The sequence below is a fragment of the Dasypus novemcinctus genome, chromosome 8, assembly GCF_030445035.2.
Source record: "Dasypus novemcinctus isolate mDasNov1 chromosome 8, mDasNov1.1.hap2, whole genome shotgun sequence".
NCBI classification, from domain to species: Eukaryota; Metazoa; Chordata; class Mammalia; order Cingulata; family Dasypodidae; genus Dasypus; species Dasypus novemcinctus.
In genome coordinates, this window is record NC_080680.1 from 96309216 (window position 1) to 96318657 (window position 9442).

A 9442-nucleotide genomic window follows, 5' to 3' on the forward strand; every position below is an offset into this window, starting at 1 on the left:
AAAAAAAATCCCACCAGAAACATATATATGCAAAGCTATAATTCCACAGATATCCCGTTGTACCTGAAAAATTCCAAGCTCACTCTGAACTTTGCCAGTCCTTGGTGGTCTCAAGAACCTTTAGATCCACTATGCTGAGTCTCCACTTTTGCTGACACCATGAACAAAAGACTAAGTGAAAGACTGCTAGCCCATGACCTCGGGAGCTCTCTATGTATGACCTTGAGCCCCAGAATAATGAGTAACAAGTTTTCTTTTTACCAACAGAGAGGACTCAAGGAAGTCCCTAAGGTCCTGGCCAAGAAAATAATCTAGTAGGCTAATCAACTCCAATTTCCCATCAGACCTTGGGGAGGAGCCTGGGCAGGGACTGGAGAGACTGGACTAGTAGAGCCTACAGAGAGTTTGTACCAATTATGAGGTACACCCAGGGTTGCTCTGCCTGCACAGAGTTCCAACAATAGGCAGGAGCGGCTCAGGCATCCTCTAATTTTGATGTAGCCAATGCACTATGTCAGACAAAACTGGAACTGGGTTTGGACAACCCCTGTCATTAATTGCTCTAGTTCTCTGTACTACTCTATCTGCATACAACTTGGCCAATTCATTGAAAATAAACTAGTAGTATGAGTGTGATGGAGTTGGACTCAGATGTGACCTTTCTACACATGCCTCTTCTGTCACTTTTACTGGACCTGTGGTTGGCACTGGGATTGGTGTATACTCAGGAGACCTGAATCTATGGACTGTCCATGTGACAGCCAGGCCCTGAGCCTCAGCAAACTTGCAACTCCTACCCTTTGGTTTATAGGACTTGCCCTGACCAGTGAACAGGGAGGTGAAGAAGGTCAACCACCACACCAGGGAGCCAAGAGCATCTACAATTGCAAGCAGGAGAATTGCATCCAGCATCCATGTGGAATCTAAGCACCCTCTCGATATAGAGGTGGAGTGGACATAACCATCCCAGGGTCCACAGGATGGAGGAAAAGAGTATGGATTAGAGTGAACTTACTGATATTCTACTATGGAACTATTGTCTTTAGTAATGGAAGAAATAATAGCATTGATGTGGAGAAAATGACCATGGTAGCTGCTGAGGGTAGGGAGAAGGAAGAAAAGATATGATGTGGGGGTATTTTCAGGACTTAGAGTTGTCCTGGGTGGTACTGCAGGAACAGATGCTGGACAATGTATGTCCTGCCATGGACTGGGGGAGAGTGTAAACTACAATGTAAACCATTATCCATGTGGTACAGCAGTGCTTCAAAATGTATTCACCAAATGCAATGAATGTCCCATGATGATGAAAGAGGTTGTTCATGTGGGAGGAGTGGTGGTGATGTAATGTGGGGTATAGGGGAACCTCTTATATTTTTAATATAACATTTTTTGTGATCCATGTATCTTCAAAAAATACAATTAAAAAAAAGTAAGAATCCTAATTTAAAAAAAAAAGAATGTCCGTTATTTAAATAAAGAAACAGATAACTACAAGTGCTGGAGAGGATGTGGATAAATAGGACCACTCCTTCAATGTTGGTAGGAATGTAGAATGGTGTAAGCTCTGTGGAAGACCATTTGGCAGTACTTCAAAAAGATAAATATTGAACTGCCATATGATCCATCAATCCCGTTACAAGGAATATATTCAGAAGAACTGAAAGCAAAGATGCAAACTGACATTGCACACCAATGTCCATAACAACATTATTCAGAATCAGTAAAATATGGAAACCTCTCAAATATCCATCAAATGATGAATGAATAAACAAAATGTGGTATATACATTCAATGGAATACTATTCAGCTGTTAGAAGAAATAAAGTAGGGATGCACCTTGTGACATGGATGAACCTAAAAGATATTATGTGTGAAATAAACCAGACACAAAAGGACAAATTTTATTGTCTCACTAATATGAACTAAATATGATGGATAAACTTGTGGAAATTCTAGAGTGTAAGTTACTAGGAGGTAGGAGGTGGGTTGAGAATGGGAGCTGATGCTATGTATGTAGAATCTTTAATAAGGTTTATTGTAAAAGTGTGGAAAAGAATAGAGTTGATGGTAACTCATTATTGTGAGTATAAATAACACTGTGGATTTATAAATGAGATTGTGGCTGAAAGGGATTGTCTGTGGACATAAATGTCAATTGAAAGAGCTAGAAAATAATCTAGGAACTGTAAATAACAGTGATTTCAGTGGGGGATGAAGATTGTGGTTAGTAATATAAACATAAGAATGTTCAAAGTGTTAAGAAAATGGTGAAAATGGGAAAATTATAACTAATGTAACTTATGTTTGATCATTAACAGTAACATTGTAATATTTTGCAGCAATGGCAAATAAGTATATCAATTCTAAGTGAGAGCACAAAAGGGGTTTAAGAAGGTATGGAATTTCTTCTTTTGGAAAAAAGAAAACATTCTAGAATTGTCTGAGGTGAAAACAGCACAACTGTGATGAAAATGAGAACCACTCTGTGTACACTCTGAATGGACTGTAAAAAGGACATGACTATATAACACAGGGAATCCTGTGGTGGAAGATGAACTGTGGTTAAAAGAACAAGTATGAGAATGTTCTCTCATGAACCATAACAAATATATAATACTAGGAACTCATGTTAATAATCAGGTGGGTTGGGGGAAAACTATACCAAATGTAAGATATTGCCTATAATAAGTAGTAATATTTTGATGATTTTCTTTCATAGTTTGTAACAAATGTTTCACAATAATGCAAGGTGGTGGTGGTTGGGGGTGATGTATGGAAGCTCTATATGATGATATGCATGCTTGTTTTGTAAGTTCACAACTTTTACTATACGCTTATTTTTCATGTATGTTCATGTATGAATGATATCCTTCAATAAATTAAAAAATAAAAAATAAACTACTTAGCCTAATTATAATTAATGCCTAAGTGTAACTTACTGGAATCCTCCTTGTTACTCAATGTGGACTCTTTCTAAAGCAAAGTCAGCAAATAAACTCACTACTTTTCCCCTAACATGGAACATGACTCTCCAGGATGAGCCTCCCTGGCACCCAGGGATTGTTACCAAGCAGCAACCAGTGACGCATATGGAAATAGACCTTGACTAAAAAGGGGACGCATTAAGTAAAAAAAAATTTTATGGCTAAGAGATTTCAAAATGAGTCAAGTAGTCATTCCAGAGGTAATGTTTATGCAGGTCCCAGGCAGATTTCACTAACTGCCACAGTAAACAAAACTTCAAAACAAAGTGCCCCTGAGGACTCTAAGGACATCTGGACACCATAGGCAAGACACACAAATGCATAAAACTAACAGCCTTTGAGCAGGTCCTATTTGGGAATATATGATAATCTAAAATCCCTTCCAAAGTTACTGGAGTATACCTGGCACTAACCCATCTCAGCAGTTTTGCAGTGGTTGTCACAACTCCCTGGAATGTTTTACCTACAGTTATCCTCATGCCTCGCCACCCTGAACGCCTTCAATTGTTTGTTCAAATATAACCTCGATGAAACCAGTCCTCAATGCACCACTTAAAATTCCTGTCATTCTTTTACTTTTTCTGTTTTTAAAAAGAATTGTTCATTTACTCAATCTGGGGCATATTAGATATGTGGCGGCTTGCTCGGTCGGTAGAGGTGGGGTCTGGCTGCGGACGAGGGGTCAGTCCCGCTTGGGACGAGGGATCGGTCCCGCTTGGGACGAGGGGTCGGTCCGGCAGCAGTCGAGGGGTTGGTCTCACAGGGGTTGCGCGGTTCGGCTGACGGGGTCGCCCGGCGAAGCCGGCGATGAGGGGGTCGCCCGGAGAAGCAGGCGACGAACTGGGGACAAGGGAGGCCAGGCCCTTGTCGGGGGCTCTCAGGACTGGAGGGCGCACGGCAGAAGAACTACCGCGGAGACAAGGTAAACACGCAAGTCCACTTTATTGAGGGAGAGGCAACAGTTTTATAGGGGCTGGGGAAGGCTGATTGGTCGAAGCCACGCCCTGCTCTGATTGGTTGCCGGAGAAAGGTCAGTGGGAGGTGCTGGACAGGGGAGGGGTGGTGGTTAGGGATTGGCTGTCGCTGTTGCTGGGGGAAGGGGCAAGGTTTAGGGATTGGTGGCTGCTGTTGCTGGGGTGGAGGGCAGACTTGAGTTTCCCGCCCACGCCTGGCTGTTGCTGCTGTCAGGGGAAGGGAAGAGGGCAGACTGGATTTTTCCGCCCACGCCTGGCTGTTGCTGCTGTCAGGGGAGGGGAAAAGGGCAGACTGGAATTTTCCGCCCTGCGCCTGCGCAGGGGGAAAGAAGAAGAAGGGTGCCACCCCACAGGCATCGTGTGGCGCCATCCGGGAGGAGGGGCGGCCGCGGAAGCATGGCTGCTGAGAAGGGGAGACCCGAGGGCACTCTGTGCCCATGCCGAGCTCCCTTCAGGGGTGGCGGTGAGTCCGACCAGCCACCCTATTATGGGGGCAGCGGCTTGGCCTGCCGCAGCTGCTCCCCCGCCAGGCCAGCAAACCACACTTCAGCCCGAGGGGTGACCGCAAGATAGATACACAACCAATTTTAATTTTACGTATTTTATTTCAATTTTGAAGTGTTTTCATACACACAAAAATAATTGGCATGCAGTAGTTGTCCTAAGATGAAACACAGTCACCTTATCAAAAAAAATGTTGCATGTATTTTCACACAAGTTTTAAAAAATTGTTTATCCTGAACATAAAAACTTGTAACAATTTCAATTAATCATGTAAGACTTCTTACTTATAGTTTTCCCCTGGCAAAGATCCATGAAAAAAATATGCAGGCAACTAATCCATCAGTCACAACATAATCCTGGATCATTCCCACACCAAACCAGATGCTCCTTTAATTTTAAACCCATCATCAGAGACCAACGGAAAATCATTTCATGTTATACAAAATTCACATGTGCCAAAAATTAAAGATCCAAAAGAAGTAAAAACAAAACCCTACTACTGACACTGAGTTCAGTACTCAATTAAGTAATGGCCCAAACTGCCACTAATCAAAAATAAAGTAATGGCTATATATCATTGCAATGAACTCCAAGAGGTTTTAACCCTTTGGCAATAGAAATCCAGGTTTTTCCCATTGCGTGAACATATACTTCTTACATGTCAAGAGTGGAGAAAGTGAACATGCCAACAATAAAAAGAAAAAGAGCTACCATTTGCTGAAACACCCAGAGAATTTGCTTTAGTAGAGACTTCTTACAAGGTTAGGCAGAAACCAAAAACTGGTTACTAGCTGCTTGTGTCATCAATTTAAGTGGAGGTTATTGAGTCTTAAGTTTCAATGTAAAAATTTAGGGGGAAAAAAGTGTGTTGGGGAAAGTCATATCTTTAAAGCAAAAACAAGAAAGAAAATATAAAAACACCCAACCACAGTAGGATACTCCAGAGAGCTGTGCCATTAGGATGGGCAGAAAATGTCAAGATGAAGACTGTTGTTTCTCATAAGAACTCAACAAAATTAATCTTTAAATGACTTGAATTGCAAGAGAGATCCAGAACCAAAGAATGCAGTCATTTTAGTAAAGTACTATCAGACTTCGTGCTGAATTCTTGAACAAAATGCATTTTATTATAAATACAAAAACAAAAAAGGCATAAAAAAGGACTATACCCCTATACTTTACTTACAGTGCTTTAGTTGGAAGGACCTGTGTAATGGAGGTAGAATTCAAATAAGTAATAATGCCAATCAAACCACAAAATTTCATTATAACTTTCCGAAGATGTTTTTTCACTTATATAACTATTAATAAAAAAGAAACACAAGCTGTGAATGCACAGTTCAGAAAATAAAAACATAGAAACTAAAGACATTATTGTGACCAAGATGTTTGGTAAACAGTGAGAGCTGAGAAAAAGGCATTTAAACAAACCTCTGAACTCTTCAGGTGTTAGATGAGTCCCAATGTCACTAGAACAAGAGCTTCAACGAAGGACCAAAGGACCACTCTGCTGTTGTGTTGTCATGGAAACCTCTGCGTATTCTCTCCCAAACTTACATGTACTTGTCTTCGTGCTTTACAGTTGTCATCGCCAGTGCTAGCTCATTAATCATTACTTTCAGAATGTTCTAGTGAGCTTCTCTTTCCATGACTTGTCCTTCCGGGGCCTCCTTGATACCAGTGGCGAACATCATTATCTTTGAAGTCAGGGCTGACATCCTAATACTAAACAAAGCTTATATGTTCCATCCACATGAGCAGAAAATGTGTATTTCTGACTGGACTCTTGGTCTCCTTTATAAGTTCCTTTATTATCAGGCCCTGTAGTCCACATCGATGTACAGGAAGCCGCCTTCGGTCACCTCTAAGATGGGGTTCATCTTGGTGCCTGAGGGAACCCGCTGGAAGAAGCACTCCGGCCTGGGCATCGGTGCCCGAGCGTGAGCAGCTCTGGGAGCTTCGCGGTGGTGGGGGTGGGGCCCAGGCCAGAGCCCGGAACGCGACCTCTAGAGCCGCCCCCACCGCTGCCTTCTCACCGGCGCCTTTCTCTCAAAAGGTTTATTATTATTATTATTATTTTCTTTACTTTCAGGTTTACAGTTTAGTGATATTGATTATATTCACTCTACTGTGCTACTAGCACCCAAATACATTGCCTAAACTTTTTTTTTTTAAATCACTCATTCTGCAGAAATTCTGCCCCCATTAAGCATAACTCCCAATTAATCTTATCACCTTGTTTCCCAGCACTGCAGTGACAAATCCCACAGACTGCCGTGGTTAATTATAGGATTTCCTGGCTCACAGTTTTGGAGATAAGAAACCAAGGCATCATCAAGTCCTTGCTTCCCGCTGAAGTCTGTAGATTGGCCCAGACTTGTGAAATCCTTGTGGTTCCTGGTCTTCTATCTGCCTCCTGTTACCTGGAGATCTCACCCCTTATACCTTCTCTTTAGGTTTTCTCTGATTTTGGCTTCTGAATGACCTCTTTTATAAGGCATCCAGAAATGCAGTTTAAGACCAACCCTGATTCCACTTGGCCACATGTAAATAGACGTGCACACCATAACTGATAATACATCTCCATAGGGTCTTATTTAAAGGGGGTACACAGCTGCAAGAATGCTGTTTGCGCAGCAAAAAATAATTCATTTCAGAGTCTAGAATTAAGCAGGCATATCTAGGCCGTACCCACCAAGTCTCACATAGAGAAAAAATACATTTTACACTGGTTTGGAAATTTATTAATGGGATTCACTGCTCTGTGCTCTTCAGATGGAGTCTTTACACAGGCACAAATGTGCAGATAATAAAGCCAAAATCTTTCCAATATATTTATATTTTAGCAAATCATCAGACACAATGCATTATCTAGCAAATGCTTTTAAGCATTCTTGGGAGTGGATGTAGCTTAAGTGATTGAATGACTTCTTCCCAAGTACCTCCAAAAAAAAAGTCCCCAGTACCTCAAAATAAATAAATAAATAAATAAAATGGTCAGTATTCTGAACTCCTTTACCTTCCCTTTAACACTTGGCAATACACTTAACTATTTACTTACTATACTATAGAAAATGAAAGGCAAAATTCTAGAAATATCAAAATTTTGTTGCTATCCATTTACATGCAGCATGCACATTGTGATTTCTCATTAAATTTCAAATTCCTATGTTATGATATTTTTCTAGAGTAGCTTTCAACACATATTGAGATTAAGCTGAAAGGATCAAATGAAAATACATTTTTTCTAAACCAATACTAACAAATATCATACCATATTTGAGAATTCTATTCTTTTCTATATGGTATCTGTAACTTAAATAGTAAAAAAAGATGTAGCATACACAAAATGTGAGATCATGCAGACCTCTCATCAAAATCTAAAAGTGCTTCTCTTCTTAAAGAAGGAACATATATTGGCAATGAACATATTCCTTCAGAAAAAGGGGTGTATATATTTTGATATCATACAAGTCATTCATATCTTTACAACATACAAGGCAGTTCCTTAACATGATTAGGAATATTGTTCTCACACTTGACTTTACAAAAATTGGGATCACAGCAATGCTCTAGATGAAGGGAACAGAAAGTATATTTCAAGCTAATGCAATTGTTCATGAAAATTAACACAGAATATCTGTGAACCTGCATGATTTGAATTCTGTGGATTCTAGAAAATACGCAGGGAAGAAAAATCTGAGCAGTGGTTAAAAAAAAGGAAGGGAATGTTGTAAAGGAGGCTGGAGTGTACCAAATACAAAGGCAGACACTGTATTTTACTGCATAAAAATCATCCCAAAAGGACTTTTTTTAATATCATACTATTGTCAGTTGGCCTTTTGGGCATTAGCTTGGCTCAGTTGGATGATGCTACTGGTCGGGTAGGGCTCCGCTGATCTATGCAGGGGGTCACTTGGCTTGGCAATCAACTAGTCAGTCACTTGGGGTGGCTGGTTACTTCCTGATGTGTTTTATTCTCTATGTGGTCTCTTATCTTCAGGCAGCCTAGCTTGGGCTTTCTCACATGGTGGTCTCAAGTTCCAAGAGCTATTGGAACAGAATCTGTAAAGGCAAAGAAGTTGACATTCACCCTCGTGATATCACTTCCAATGAATCTAGTAGTCAAAGCAATTCACAGGCCCTGTCCATATTTAAGGGGTGGGAAATAGACTCCACATCTAAAAAGGGACTGCATAGTATTGTGCCTACATTTGCAATCTATAATTTTCACCTATCAACTTTTTAAAATAGAAATCACTGGACATCAAAAAGAGAATTAAGCGCATGAACAGCTGTCACTTCAAAAAAGTAAAATCAGAGCCAATTTCCTGTCTCTATTCCTGAGGCTGAGATGAAAGGGTTCAGCATGGGTGTCACACCATATATATAACAGAGGCAATTATTTCCTTGATATTTGAGTTGTTTGAAGAATGAAAGAAGTAAACAGTGGCAAGAGTCCCATAGTATAGAAATACCACAGAGAGGTGGGAACCGCAGGTGGACAAGGCTTTACATAAGACCTTGGTGGATGGGACCTGCAGAATGGTGCCATAATGCAGATATAAGAGCCTGAAATAGAACTCACTGACAGGAAGAAAATCACTCCTTCCTCAGTAAAGACGATTATCTCATTGAGGGAAGTGTCTAAGCAGGACAGCTTCAGAAGAGTTGTGAGAGCACAGAAGAAGTGGGTCATGGTATTGTCAGCACAGAATGAGAGTTGAGCCAAAAGCAAGGTATGCAATAGGGCATGGGCACAAGAGAGGAACCAGGATCCAGCCACCAACAAGACACACAGCTCCTCCCTCATGATGGTGGTATAGTGCAGAGGGAGACATATGACCATGTACCTGTCATAGGCCATTGCTGCAAGAAGAAAACTGTCAACAGAAACAAATAATATGTAAAAATACATCTGAGAAATATACTCCCCGTAAGGAATTGGTTTGTGATTAGTAGGAATGTCCATCAACA

General features: G+C 40.8%; 1 pseudogene; it reads right to left on the bottom strand.

The window, feature by feature from the left end:
• Nucleotides 1–5836: 5836 nt before the first annotated feature.
• LOC101428892 (transmembrane emp24 domain-containing protein 2 pseudogene) lies at nucleotides 5837–6393 on the bottom strand (annotated as a pseudogene).
• Between the last annotated feature and the right edge of the window lie 3049 nt (nucleotides 6394–9442).